Source organism: Monodelphis domestica, chromosome 2, assembly GCF_027887165.1.
Source record: "Monodelphis domestica isolate mMonDom1 chromosome 2, mMonDom1.pri, whole genome shotgun sequence".
NCBI classification, from domain to species: Eukaryota; Metazoa; Chordata; class Mammalia; order Didelphimorphia; family Didelphidae; genus Monodelphis; species Monodelphis domestica.
The window spans coordinates 528,615,435-528,629,006 of NC_077228.1; the positions used below are offsets into that span (position 1 = coordinate 528,615,435).

Here is a 13,572-nt window from a genome sequence, read left to right on the forward strand (position 1 = left end):
GAAGTAATTGGGGGAGCTGGGAGTCCAAGCAAGTTCTTTGGCTTCTGAATCCTGAGCTCTTTCCACTGAACCAGGCTGCCTCCTGCCTTGCCTGTGGTCATATGATATAAAGATCATCCCAGGACAGAACTGTCCACCCAAACCCCATTCTAGTTTTGTTTAGGGGAAACCAAAAAGAAAAAGGGAATGTTCCCAATGGAAGAAAATAAAAACAGAAAAATGTCAAATATTATTGGCATATTTCCAATAACGAATGTGCCTGATAATTCTACCAAAAAGAATATTCTCAGAAGAATTATCTGCGTCCTGGAAAGGCTTGAGTCAGAGGACTCACGGTTGAATCCTGATTACTAATTTTCACCTGTGTGACATTGAACAAGTCTTTCTCTCTTATGAAAAACAAAAAACCTTTTATCTTTCATCTTGGAATCAATACCGTGTATTGATTCCAAGGGAGAGTGCGTCAGGGGTAGGCAACTGGAGTCAAATGACTTGCACAGGGTCACATAGCTAGGAAGTGTCTGTGGCCAAATTTGAATCCAGGACCTCCCATCTCTAGGTCTGGCTTTCTATCCACTAGGCCACCCAGCTGCCCCTGAACAAGCATCTTAATCTCCTTATGGGCTTCAGTTTCCTCAACTTTCAAGAAAGTTGATAATGATCTCTTAAACAAGAACTAGTTGATTTCCATGATTCTACAGAATAACAAATTAGGTCCGAAGTAGTAACTGTTCAATGTTGTAGGGCAGAGAAAGATCCGTGAAACATAGTTAATTCCTTTAGGAGCTCAGGAGGCCACAAGGACCAAGAGAGAACGGGGGCAGTTTATATCCATTCTGGAGTGAGGAGCGACCTAAAACATTGTGATCGAAAGGAGGAGGAAGCCCCAGAAAGCAGGCACGGGAGGGCAAGAAGGTAAAGCCAGTCAAGAGTTAACAAGCTGCCTTGGACATGGGAAATTGGATGCTACGATAAGAAGCTTAGCAGACAAGCTGATTGCTGAGTTATCCCAGAGGGAGACCCAGCTGCTAAGGAAGCTGGTGGGCAAAATGAATGCTGAATTATTCAAGAGAGAGACCCAGCTAGGGTTACAGCAGCACCTTTTAGCATAGTAAAGAATTGGAAACTATACAGGTGCCCATCAACGGAGAAATGGTTGGACAAATTACAGTAGATGAATAGAGCCGAATCGCATTATGTGATGTGAAATGAGAAGGACGTATTCAGAGAAACCTGGAAAAACAAATTAAATTGGCGCAGAGCAAAGTGGGCAGCGTTGGGGAAGGGTTTGTACAATGCTACAGCAATGTATGTAAAGATGTAAAAACAACCCTGGAAGACTGCAGAATCTGATCAAAGCAATAAACAAGCCCGTGCAGTCTTCGGATGACGCGTGTGATCTGCCATCAGACAGCAGTGGGGGATGAAGCACTGGGCCAGTGTGTGGACTTGTTTTGCTTGACTATACCTATTTCTTCTTATAAGGGAGATTTTTTTAAATGGGTGGGGAGATATGCAAGGAGGATGGGTGCCATGCAAGAAAAAAAGGACACAATAATTTTTAAAAAAAGAAGAGGGCAAAAGGAAATTCTGAAGAAGCTATAGATGAGCAAGACAGTTTTAAACCATATTGAATTTAGAATATTCTTTTACAAGGCAAGCAGAAATTCATGGTTTCCTGTATAATCTTCTTCATGGAAGGATTTGTGTTTGATGTTGTTTGTCAAGTACAAAATAACCCAAAAAATTAATTTAAATTTTATAAATGACCAATCTTGATTGCTGAGTTCTCCATGAGGGATATCCAGGAGGTTAAGAAGCTTAGTGGGCAAGGGGGCAGCTGGGTAGCTCAGTGGATGGAGAGCCAGCCCTAGAGATGGGAGGTCCTGGGTTCAAATCTGGCCTCAGCCACTTCCCAGCTGGGTGACCCTGGGCAAGTCACTTGACCCCCATTGCCTAGCCCTTACCACTCTTCTGCCTTGGAGCCAATACTCAGTATTGACTCCAAGACAGAAGGTGAGGGTTTAAAAAAAAAAAAAAGAAGCTTAGTGGGCAAGCTGGTTGCTGAGCTATCTAGCTGGTTAAGAGTCTTGGGTAGGTCAAGGCACTCCCCTCCTCTCTTTACTTGGAAGAAGCCTCTTTGGAACTCTAATAATTTGGCCTAAGGAAGGAGATTCACCCTCGGACCTGACAAAGGAACCCTTCTGGAGGGGCATATGAAAGGCAAAGTCTCCAAATAAGGCAGGCAGGTGGAGTCTCCCTCTCTTGCAAGGCCATGTTTGCTTCAGGGCACAATAAACATGCATGACTGGTTGACCAGAGGCTGGTCTGACATTTCCTTCACAACAGCCTGACTCAGGTTTTGGCCCACCAGACCATCAGTTTCATGAAGTTAAAGGCCATATTTTTTTTTAATTTGGTGTCACTTGGATGGTCCGGACCCCTTTTTCCTACTTCTAAAATAAATGGTGTTGTTGCCTAAATATCTACATGGCTATGGGTGGGAGTGGAGATTAGAGATGAGAGCAAGGGCAACTGGAAGAAAAGAGGATTACGTAATCTTCTCTTATATGGGAAGGGGATGGAAAGAATGGAGACTTCTGGGAATTCTCTCACACCTGGTTTAAGAACTGGTAGACTGGATGCCCATGTTATGGAGCTGTGAGGAATGGGGGAGAGGTAGGGAAGAGAAGCAGGAACAAGCCAGGACTTGTGGGGGGTGGGAAACCTTCACCACAGAAGGCCTCCAACTCTCCAACTGGCCTAAGGGATTGCTAGCTTAATGGAAACTCATGCAAGGGGATCTCGGGCTTCTTAGCATCCTCTTGATAGTTTTCCCTTTGAAATCTACACCCTGGGCTTTCAGGTAAGTCTCAGGATAGCGGATACAGAATACATACACTTTCCCAGATTTCTTAGATGGGGAGTACAAGCCAAAAAAGGGATAAAGTCCCAGAAAGTATCCCCAGACTACTTGGGTCTAGAGTCTCTGATGGCCAGGCTCTATCTGCATACCTATATAGCACTCTGTGATGCACTTGATCATAGTTTGTTGAATTACATTAAACTGAATTGAGCTTAAAGGATCTTTCGGGCTCCTGGGCTGGGCCTTACTGGAAAGGGAAGACACAAAGAACGCTTCCTGGAGAAGGCTGGCATGGCTGGATGGGCTGTGGCCTATTTGCCATGGGGGTGGAGTTGGAGGAAGGCCTAATTCAATTTGACAAACACTTTAGAATCTACTGGGCAGCTATTTCTCAGGACATAAGTGGCCAAAAGATATGAACAAAGACTCCTCAAAAGAATTACAAACTGCTCCAAATCACCAATAAGAGAAATGCAAATAGAAACAACCTTGAGGTTTCATCCCCTAAGCTGCCAATTAGCAAACTGGACAAAAGATGGGAACCACGGCTGGAGGGATTATGAAAAAATAGGCACTTATGCATTGTTGGTGAAACTATGAATTGGGAGAACCATTTTGGAAAGAAATCTGGCATTATGAAAACAAAGTGATTCAAATGTCTAGGCTTATACCTGAAGGAAGCCATTGATAATGAAATCTCCATATATACAAAAATATTTATGGCAACACTTCTTGGGATAGCAAAGAACTGGAACAAAGTAGGTCCCCATTGATGGAGAAACGGCCAAACAAAAGAAATATTCTTGAACTGAAAGAAATGAATACAGTGAAGTTTGGACAGATGCAGAGGGAAGTAAGCAGGGCCAAGAAAATAATATATACAATGAACACAACAATGTAAACGGAAAAAAGAACCACACACACACACACACACACACACACACACAAAGCAAATGTGAATGTTTCAAAACTATAAAGCAATGAGAAGACACTCCAACTCCACCCTTTTGCAGAGGCAAGAGGTCCACAAATGGTGCACAATGCTCACATTTTCGGACTTTTTTTAACGTATTGATCAGTTGTGCTGATTTTTTCCTCTCTTATTTGATTTGTTAATTGGGATAGCTCTCTGTGAGAGGAAAGAGGAAGATAATAGAGGAAACTACTGTGATGTTAAAAAAATGTCAATAAAACTTAGAAAATTATTTTTTGCTAATAGCCTGCCATGAACAAGGAGCTATGGAGATAAAAAATATCCAGAATGAAGCAATTTTTGACCTTGGAGACCTTACAGGGGGAGGGGGGCACAATACATGCAAAAATAAGTAGATTAGAAGCAGCTAGGTGGCACAGTGGATAGAGTACCAGGTCTGAAATTGGGAAGACCTGAGTTCAAATCTGACTTCAGACACTTCCTGCTGTGTGACTCATGGCAAATCACTTAACCCAATTGCCTAGTCCTTGTCCTTCTTTCTTAGAATTGTTACCAAGACAAAAATTAAGGGTTAAACAAAAGTAAATGAATGGGAGGTAGAGAAGGTAAAGGTCAAGGCAGGCTTCGCTGAAAAGGTAGAACTCAGCTGTACCTTAAAGGGATGTTTCGATTGAGGTCATGTTTCTGAGGACTCAACCCATGATTTCTGGTGGGTTTGTGTGTAAATATTACAGGCTGGATAGCTGGTCTTGGGCCAGTGGTTGCCTGTCCTTTTACTCCAGTGTCATCGAGGTCCCTTGATTGAACTAGAAATTGCCCATCGACTGGGCACAAGACTGACCACAGCCCTAGGTTGGTTCTTAAAAGATAACTGAACAATCCAAGAGCCAGGCAGCTGTTAAATGAACCCAGGCTCAGGGAGTTTTGTAGAGTGTGGCCGGCGCCTCTCCCAGAGAGTCCATTTTGGTTTTGCTTCTATGTTACCAAGGACTACCATAGCGTGTATGGGAAATGCATTTATGAGGTGCTGGATGATCTATCTATTCATCTACATGTATGTATATGCATGATATAGTAAAACAAGCACTGACTTTGGACTCGGAGGCCTCTTTGTCTCACTACGCGACCATGAGCAAATTGCTTAACTTCCTAGTCACACAGTTTCCTCATTATAAAACGATGGGGCTAGACTATTTGGTCTCAGGCCCCTTTTAGCTAGAAATCCGTAAAGCTATGATTCAAAGCCACTTAACCTTTCCAGGGCCTCAGTTTCCCTATCTGTAACAAGGGGTCAGTGATTTCAGAGGTCCCCTCTGACCTTAGATTGATGAGCCCATGTTCACCATCTTCCTATACCATGATTTGGTCTCTTTACTCACTGCTTCTATTTATGTTCTTATTTCCCATACACTGTTTTTTGAATGACTGATCTTGTAAACCAGAAAAGCTATTCCTCCCTCCTCTCTGTCTGTCTGTCTGTCTGTCTGTCTGTCTGTCTGTCTGTCTGTCTGTGTCTCTTTTCTCTCTCTCACCCTCTGAAGGTGTGGGCAGCTCACAAAACGTGGCTTCCTGGACAACACAGCTCATTCTCCCCACCTTTAAGAACGTGGCTCATCCCACATTTTGGGAGGAGGTCTGGGGGTGTCCAGAAAGCCAGTTTTGGTTTGGCTCCAATTCCTGCCAGCATGTCAGGTCTAAAGCAAACTTCGGGCAGCTAAAAGCTTCCCAAGGACATAAATAATGAAAAGACAAATTATTAGGGTATCAAGTCAAGCCTTCATCCTTGATTGCCTTCTGTAATTAAACATGATCAATGACTTTGCTCAGCCCTGTAAGAGGGAGCAAACAGCCAACCAACTCAACTAGGGAGTGTTTGACCCTATCAAGTGCTAACTGAGAAATGCAATCCCACTGGAGGTGAGCTTAGACTGCCCTGGTGGCACAGTGACTTTTCGGCCACTTCCTCCAGCACTGATCTGAGCTCCCCATTCTCCCAATCTAAGTGCTCCAGTCCAGCAGCTCCCTAACTCTGCTAAGATAAAATGCAGAATCCTTCACTTAGCATGGAAGGTCCTCTATAATTCAGGTGCTCTGACTTTGGGTGACCTGGGGAGTCATTTCCTGTTCCCTGGCTATAATTTCTTCCTCTATAAAATGAGCGGGCTGGGGGCAGCTGGGTAGCTCAGTGGATTGAGAGCCAGTCCTAGAGACGGGAGGTCCTAGGTTCAAATCTGGCCTCAGACACCTCCCAGCTGTGTGACCCTGGGCAAGTCACTTGACCTCCATTGCCTAGCCCTTACCACTCTTCTGCCTTGGAGCCAATACACAGTATTGACTCCAAGACAGAAGGTAAGGGTTTAAAAAAAATAAAATAAATAAAATAAAATGAGCGGGCTTGAACCAGATGATCTCTGAGGCCCTTTCCAGCGCTCTTCCCTATCAGTCTTTGATCCACATACCTTTGCTCTGTGGAAAGGGTTTGATTCTGCCAGCGATGGGCTCGTTGGGGCCATCATCTGTGGTGACTTTGTTGGCTTTCTTTTTGCTGTCTTTTCCCTTGCTTAATGGGGGCTGAAACATTTCAAAGATCCAGTTCTCAATTACCTTTCAACAGGGATGTCATCCACGTGACCATTTAAGAAGATTTAAATGCTTCATTCTCAGGAGAAAAACCTCATTTTTCATAGTTTTTGGTACTACTCTCTTACACAAAAGGAATAACCTGCTTATCACAAGAACACCCTGCCTCAGGGAAGAAGATTTTTGCTCACTTAAATACCACCTTTGTCTAATGATCTTCTGGGTAAACTGGATAATTGTATGAAAGAAAGACCTCATCAAAGGTCCATACCGGGTGACTGGCACAACGTCCAAAATAATAAATGAAAAGAATACTAGGAGGATTTCATAGCCATAGAAGGAATGGTTAGAATCTGAGTACTGATCAAATCAACCATTCTTCGCCTTATATCCTTGATGAGTTTTGTCTTGCATGTGTAATATATTTTTCTTTCATGTCATGAAAAACATGGAAATATGCATTGCATGACAACACTGGAATAACCTCTATCAGATTATTTACTGTCTCAGGAGAGGGGAGGAGAAGAAGAGGGTTTGGATTGCAGGATGTCAGAAAACAATAAAATAATTTTTTAATTGCTTCAACATGTAAATTAAAAATAAAAAGAATTAAAATTAAAAAACATGTAAAGGTTTGCAAAGTGCTTTTTAAAAATATGATCGCATTTGATCTTCAAAACTCTGGGAAGGAGGTGCTCTTGTTATCTCCATTTTAGAGTTGCTGTATTCGAACTTGGGGTGGCATGCTTTATCCACTGTGTCATCTAGCAGCCTAAAGTAGACTGAAATCTAAAGGGCTGAATGCACCAGGTCCTGGGATACCTCACAGCTTCCTCAAGGGAATCCATGGCCATTGAAGAGAGTTCAGAAAAGACATCCACACAGGAGAAGTCAAGTGGATGAACAATGTTTATTGTGCAGATTGTCATGTGGTGCTGGAACAAAGTCCGTGGAGCTAATCCATCAAGACAAATATCTTGGACTGGCCATTGCAAACAAATCATAAACTGAATCAAGAAGTGAAGAGGAGGAGAGAGAGGGAGAGGATTACATTTGGAAAACTGCCCAATCCTTTCAAGAATCTGTAACTACTGCCTATCAGAAAATCTCATCTTAAACATCAATCATCTTATGAAGAGAGGCAGTATGGGAAAGGGAATAGAAAGTCAGTGGCTGGTGGCAAGAATCCCATCTGTCTTTGGGGCAGAGTTTCCCATGCTTTCTCTGGACCTAACCTTAGAGGGCTCAGCACAGTACCAACTGTACTCAAAGTAAACTACTGAGTACAAAAGAGAAAACACATTATAGAAGTGAAATGTGGGTATCAAAGAATTCATTAAGAGAAGGGAGAAGGGGGCAGCTGGGTAGCTCAGTGGATGGAGAGCCAGGCCTAGAGACGGGAGATCCTGGGTTCAAATCTTGTCTCAGACACTTCCTAGCTGGGTAACCCTGGGCAAGTCACTTGACCCCCATTGCCTAGCCCTTACCACTCTTCTGCCTTGGAGCCAATACACAGTAATGACTCCAAGAAGGAAGGTAAGGGTTTAAAAAAAAAAGAGAGAGAGAAGGGAGAAATGGATTGTCTAAATGCGTTTTGAGCCACATGGACTCCATGACTCCAGCCTTCCCTTCCACCCAGAGGCTCAAACTAGAGACATTTTGACTGTATCCCAATAGCTGGTGCTAAGCTGGATGGCTTCCACAGGGCAAGATGAACAAGTTCCTCAAGGGACCTAGGAGGTCTATATGAATATAAGCTACTCCCTGTTACAAGCCAAGGCCTGGTTGTTTGTTCTGAACCATCAGGAACCTTCTGGAAACCTAAGGTTGCTTGCCTGGGACTTTTTTTTTTACTTTTACTTTTTAAATTTTATCTAATTAGTCCATTTAGAATATTTTTCTATGGTTACAAGAATCGTGTTCTTTCCCTCCCCTCCCCCTACCCTTCCTGTAGCCGACACGCAATTCCACTGAGTTTTACATGTGTCCCTGATCAAAACCTATTTCCATATTATTGATGTTTGCACTGGGCTGATCGTTTAAAGTCAAGATCCCCAATCATATCCCCATCGACTCATATGATCAAGCAGTTGTTTTTCTTCTGTGTTTCTACTCCCACAGTTTTTCCTCTGAATGTGGATAGCATCTTTCTCATAAGTCCCTCTGAATTGTTCTAGATCATTGCATTGCTACCAATAGCGAAATCCATTACATTCAATTATGCTACAATGTATCTGTCTCTGTGTACAATGTTCTCCTGGTTCTGCTCTTTTCACTCTGCATCCATTCCTGGAGGTCGTTCCAGTTCACATGGAATCCCTCCAGTTTCCTTTGAGCACAATAGTATTCCATCACCAACATATACCACCATTTGTTCAGCCATTCCCCAATGGAAGGGCAGCCCCTCATTTTCCAATTTTGGTCACCACAAAGAGCGCAGCTATGAATATTCTTGAACAAGTCTTTTTCCTTATTATCTCTGGGGTACAGACCCAGCAGTGCTATGGCTGGATCAAAGGGCAGACAGTCTTTTAGCACCCTTTGGGCTTGTCGGGGACTTTGAATGGCCTTCTGGAAATGCTCTGGGCAATGAGGGTTTTCCTCACTGCCACTTCCAAGTCACACAGAGCTGTTTGTAAGACTTCATTCACCTCCTAACTTAACAACTCAACTAAAACATTGAACAAACCCAAGGAGGATCCAGGATATGATCCACAGACTTTTCTGAACAAATAGTACCACACTCCAACTTGGACAGCCTTCTCCCCTCAGTCTCTCCTACAGAATCACAAACTCTAGAGTTAGAAGAGATCTCAAAGTTCACTCAGTCCAACCAGTGCCTGAACAGGAGTCTTGTCTATGCAGTGAATGGCTTCCCACCCTCTATTTGTACACCTCTGGGGAGGGGGAAACTCACTGCTTCTTGAGGCAGCTCATTCCACTTTAAGAAAAGTAGTGTTTTCTGACAATCAATCCCAAGTCTGGCTCTCTGCAATGCACCCCTCCTTCCCCTAACTTCTCCTTTTCTCCTCTGGGGCCAAACAGAACAAAGGTAATTCTTCTTCAACATGCCAGCCCTTGAATATTTGAACACAGCCCTCATTATCCCTCCCTGCCTCAGTTTGTTCTTCTCTACATTAAACATTCCCAGATTTTTCAGTGGATGCTCATGGAGTACAGTCCACAACCCTTCACCATCCTCACTACTTCCCTCCCGTCCATGCTTCCTTTTCCAATGTTCTTCCCAGAAGCTGATGAAATACTCCAGCTATGGTCTGACAAGGCACTGGTGATGAATATCTCCCTCACTCTGGAGGTTATGCTCCTTAGTGAGATCTTCTGAGCACAGATCTTAAACTGATCAGCCTCTTCCTCTCTCCCCAGGTTCTCAGAGCCCCCCTATTCTGTTCTCATGTCCTCCCTCCAGCTACATCTTGCCTCCCTCTTCAATCTCTCTCCCTTTGTGTTTGTGCCACCTTCTCCAAGAGGCTTTCCCTGTTTTCCCCTAGGCTCTAATGATCTTTCTATCCTTATAAAACACCCAGAATTTTGTAACTCTCCAGTACACATACTGAATGCTATTTTGTATATCTCGGTATGTTAGGATCTGCTTGTGTTTGGGTTGGGCCCACCTCCTAGACTCTAAGCTCCATGAGAGCAAGAATCATGAATCTATGGTCAGAAGAGTTGAGTTGAGCTCCTACTTCAAATACTAACTAGCTGTGTGACCATGGGCAAGTCCTGTACCTCAGTTAGTTTCCTCCTCAGCAAAATGGGGATGTTTACCTCCTTCTGGAACTATTGTGAGACTCTAATGAGAAACAAATGAAAGTGCCGTGCAACAGAATCATTATTTATTTCGTTTTGGTTGCTATTTCATTCAATGGAAAGTAGAACCCCCTTTCCTGATGTAAACTGGTAACTCTTTTGTCTTGAAGAGTAACCTAACATCCCCAGGATTACTTGGGGAGGTGAATAGATAGCATATGCCAGAGGCCAGCTCTGTATCCAGTATGCCGTGTAGCCTCCCTAGCCATCATCGACATCACCACCATCATCCTCATTATCATCCCAACTAGCATGATCCTTATGTGACTCAGTGCCCAACACAGAACAGAGCTCGGTAACTAACAGGTATTAACATCTGTGATAAAGTATGCAGGACCCTCAGCCACCAGCTCAGTACTCCTAAGAGCACCTTCATTTTGATTGGCTAACCTCTGCAGTCCCTCTCAGTTCCAAATCCTAGATGCTAACTGTCCCAGAATCCTTCCCAATCTTATGGTCAGCAATGGGGTTAATTAATGCTGCAAATTCCTTGCCCATTTAATAATACAGAAAACGGTTACTCGGCAGCATCAAGCCTTCAGAGAAACATGGGAATCCCTGCCTCCAACCCAGAGCCATGTCATCTAGCCCATATTTAATGAATCTTCACTACAACGTATGCAAGAGATGGTTGTCCATTCTTTCTCTGAGGACTTCCAGTGAGGAGGAGTCCACTCGCTACCTCCTAAGGTGAGAAGTCTTTCCTACTCTTAGACAGCTCTAATTGTTAGGAAGTTTTTCCTGATAATGACCCTAAATTGGCCTCTTTCTGACTTCAATCCACTACTCTTGGTACCCAAGAGAACAAGCTTAATTAGGAGTGATGTCAGAGTATATAGAATGTTGGATTTGGAGTGAGGAGGACCTTAGTTCTTAGTAGCTATTGCAATAGTTAAAATTAAATTATGAGGCTGCTAGTAGCTTTATTACATCAAAGTAGTGATAGTAAAGAGAGGGAAATGTAGGAAAGAGATAGAGAGTTGCCTCGCCTACCACCCAATGTGCCGTTCTGATGGAATGAAGCTTATCAACAACAGCTGTTCCCTCAGGTTCCAATCTCCCACCAGAAGAGCATGAGAGTGTGAGAACAGTCCAGCTCTTAGCTTATAAGCCGCTTTCTCCACCCACTGGCTCTCTTATGTCACATCTCAGGAACCAATCATAGTTCCTTAATTTGCCTGTGGGATCAGTTTCCTGTCTCCTTGGTTTCAACTTCCTTTCTCTGAGAACTTGTCTATCCATATTTCAATGGTAAATGATCTCCAGGTTGCTGATTGATTACATCAAAACAAAGAGACATAATGGGGGGAGGAGTTCCCTTTCCACACCATAAACCACTTCACAACTAACTGCCTCAGTTTCCTTAATTGTGAATTCAGAAGATTAGACTAGATGGCCCCCGTAGTCCCCTCCAGTTCTATGTCCATGCTCTTATAATCCCTTGAGCTTTTTTCATATAAGAAGAACCTTTCAAGTACAATACATGAAGATAGCTATCATATTTCTCTTGAGCCCTCTCTTCTCTAGGCTAAGCCCACTTCCTTCAACCAAATCTTACGTGGCACACCCGCCTGGTCACCCTCCTCGAGGCATTTGCAAACTAGCTGATGTTCTTCCCAACGTATGGAGTCCAGAAATGAACACAACACACCAGAGAGGGGATGACAAAGCCAGGAATCCTTGTTAATTCAATATTCTGCTTACATAGGTTGCAAAAAAGTTACTCACTGAAAAACTGTAGAAATGTGCAACACTAAAACAACTGAATAAATGAAAATCTTGTGAGACTTTTCAGGTGCCTATAATGAGTGCAGATGGGGGATGGAAGTTAAGGACTTAAAAAAAATCTTACTGGGGGCAAGAGAAAGATTAAAGAAGAGCTAAGCAATGTTCCCTTGGCTGGGGGCCTTGAGCTTGTTCCAGAGCTCTTCTGTTGGAGTTGAAGTTGCCCTGTCATGAGTGTTCTAAGGCAGACTGGGAACAACTTGAACTTGGGCATTTCAGGTCTCCTAGGGCTGGCTGCCACCCATGAGCCACACTCAGGATACAATTACATCCTAGTGAGCCTCTGAAGACTTCTCCTTCCTTCTAGAGGGGGCACTTCTCGGATAATAACTCTGAATCTCAGAAGGGACAGAGTGTACCCAGCACTGATCTCAAGTCACTCTCTGGGAGTAACCTCAAATGATATAGCTATGGACATTTCGGGGTTTTTTCTTCTCCCCAAAACCCTTCTGGTCACTTTTTTTCAGTATTTAAAGATATTTACAATCCAGAAATTCTTTCTGATCCAACATAACCCCCTCTTATTAATGGCTTTTGTTTTTTCCATTGTAGTCCTTTCTAGGTAATAGCCAACCCCACAGAAGGGAACCCTCTCTTGTAATAAAGAAAAACAACTCCACAAAAGCAACTCCCTTAGGGTCTGTGTCGTCAGTACATTTGGCCCCATTCGTTTCCCACTTCTGTAGGACCTAGAGGAGAGAGGCCTTCAAAGACCAGCTACTGTAACTTCATTTTACAGATGTGGCTCAGGGAGGTTAAATAATTAAATTTTGATCTATGCTGCAGCCCCTCCTCAATACCTGTTAGGACTGAGTAGGGTGGAGATTGATTCCAAGTATCTCCATTGTATCAATTCCAAAATCAATCATGACTCAAAGAAATTCCTGTTCTATGCTTAAGCATAGGTCAAAGTCCTTTCCATTGTTCAGCAAAAGGTTTCTGTCCTAAAGTAATCTTAAGAAGGGAGGAGGGGGAAACTCTCATGCCAATGGGGTTCACATTCCAATAGAGTTCCCACTATCAATAGGAAATTTTTCAAGTATGAAATTTCCCAATGGTGAAATTTCCAACATTTATAAGTCTAAGAAATTTTGAGGTTTACATATGTGCTTATTTTAGGCATTTTCTCTTAGGTTTTTAAAAATGATTATTAATGATTCCCCAAATCCTGCCAGGTAGAGCCCATTTTCCATTCCTTTAGTTAAGTGTGCCCCCTGCTCCAAGACCTCTTCAAGTTTCTCCACACTGCTCTTTAAGGGGAAGTCCATAATGCCTAATTTTTATTGTAGAACACTATCTTTTCCCCAAAACTAAAAGTGTTCCATCACTTCTCTCACTTGCAGATAAAAATGGCTTCTCCTGCTTCTGATTTTTATGTCTGTATTCTACCTTTGCTCCCATCATATCCTGCTTTGCATTCTCCTTTAGTCATGTCCATGTTGAATCTGTTAACTAAAAATGTAAGCCTGGCATCGTTGGCACCTGCCTTGTACATAGTAGGTATCCCACTAATGTTTAAATGAACTGGGGATCAGCTGATTTTAGACACTGACCCACTTGGTATTTGCTAGATTCTCAA

General features: G+C 43.1%; 1 protein-coding gene across 7 annotated transcripts in view; it reads right to left on the reverse strand.

Moving 5' to 3' along the window:
- Positions 1-13,572, reverse strand: part of MAP3K13 (mitogen-activated protein kinase kinase kinase 13) — a 210,427-nt gene that overhangs the window by 40,950 nt on the left and 155,905 nt on the right. The window lies entirely within an intron of this gene.